Genomic DNA, 1,762 nt, shown 5'->3' with positions numbered 1-1,762 from the left:
CTTTGTCTTTTAATTGGAGAGTTGAGTCCATTGATGTTGAGAGAGATTAATGACCAGTGGCTGTTAAATCCCTTGATATTGATGTTGGCTGTGGTCATCAGGTTGTGTGCTTGGTTGCTTTTTGTTTTACTGTAGTATGGTTAATTATTTCCTGTGTTTTCTTGAAAGAAGCTAATTTTTTGGGGTTGTATTTTCCCTTCCAGTGTCTTCTGTAATGCTGGATTTGTTTGTAGGTATTGTTGAAATTTGTTTTTGTCATTGAATATCTTGTTTTCTCCGTCTATGAGGACTGAGAGTTTTGCGGGGTATAGTAGCCTGGGCTGACATCTGTGTTCTCTTAGGGTCTGCATGATATCTGTCCAGGCCCTTCTGGCTTTCATAGTCTCTGTTGAAAAGTCAGGTGTGATTCTAATGGGTTTGCCATTATATGTTACTTGGCCTTTTTCCTTTGCGGCTTTTAGTATTTTTTCTTTGTTCTGTATGCTTACTGTTTTGATTATTATGTGGCGGGAGGATTTTCTTTTCTGGTCAAATTTGTTGGGTGTTCTGTATGCCTCATGTATTCTTATTGGCCTCTCCTTTAACTTAGGGAAATTTTCTTCAATGATTTTGTTGAAAATATTTTCTGGGCCTTGGAGAAGGGAGTCTTCTTTTTCCTCTATACCTATTATTCTTAGGTTTTTGTCTTTTCATATTGTCTTGGATTTCTTGGATGATCTGTGTCAGGAATTTTTTGGATTTGACATTTTCTTTGACAGATACATCGATTTCTTCCATTGTATCTTCTACACCTGAGATTCTTTCTTCCATCTCTTGTAGTCTGTTGGTTATGCTTACCTCTGTAGTTCCTGTTTTCTTCCCTAGATTCTTCCTCTCCATTATTTCCTCCATTTGTGTTTTCTTTAATTTTTCCAATTCTATCTTCAGGTCTTGAGTTGTTTTGTTTACTTCCTTCACCTGTCTGATTGTACTTTCCTGTTTTTCTTTTAGTTCCTTCAACTCTGTTTCTTTTATTTCATTCAGTGCTTTAAGCATTTCCTTTCTAAAGGCCATAAACTGTTTGGCTGCAGCTTCCTCTATTTCTTTACGGATGGCAATATTCTGTTTGAGTTTATCTTCCTCTATGTCTTTATGTATCTTATTTGTTTCCTCTGTTATCGTCTTCATGAGCATAGTTGTTAGGTCATCTTCTTGGATTTCAGTTATGCTGGGGTGTACAGGGCTACTTGCCCCTGGGTAACTGGGTTCTGGAGATGCCATATTGCTCTGTCTTTTGTTGCTTGAGCTTTTACACTGGCCTCTACCCATTGTGCTATCTTAGGTGTTTGGGGTTATTTTCTGGTGGTTCCTGGGGATCCTGTGGTGGAAAGAATCCCCTTTGCAGAAAGCTGGTTTTTCCTGAAGGATATCTTCTCAGCTTTTTGGGTATAGTCTCTGGATGGCTGGCGTTTTTTCAGGAGTTGTTGCTGTTCACTTCTTGGATAGAGACCTGAGTGGTAACTGTGGTCTTTGTTAGACGAGAGGGTTCTCCTCTCACCCAGGGAAGTCCTGAGGACAGCTGCCCTGTTTCTGGGTTTCTTGCTGTAAATTTAATGATCAGCTGCTGTGACCCAGTTGGACATCTGGAGCGCAGCAACTGTTTGTGCCTGTGTCTGGAGCACAGCTGAGTGATGGCGGCTCAGCCCTGCCAGTCTTAGCTAGACTTTTTCCAGGGAAGGATTGGGTGATTTCAGTCAGTACAGTTTTCTTCTTTCCCTGTGGA

This window comes from Psammomys obesus, unplaced genomic scaffold (assembly GCF_907164565.1).
Source record: "Psammomys obesus unplaced genomic scaffold, mPsaObe1.curated_primary_1811, whole genome shotgun sequence".
Lineage (NCBI taxonomy): Eukaryota > Metazoa > Chordata > Mammalia > Rodentia > Muridae > Psammomys > Psammomys obesus.
Note: the sequence above shows the minus strand (reverse complement) of the source record.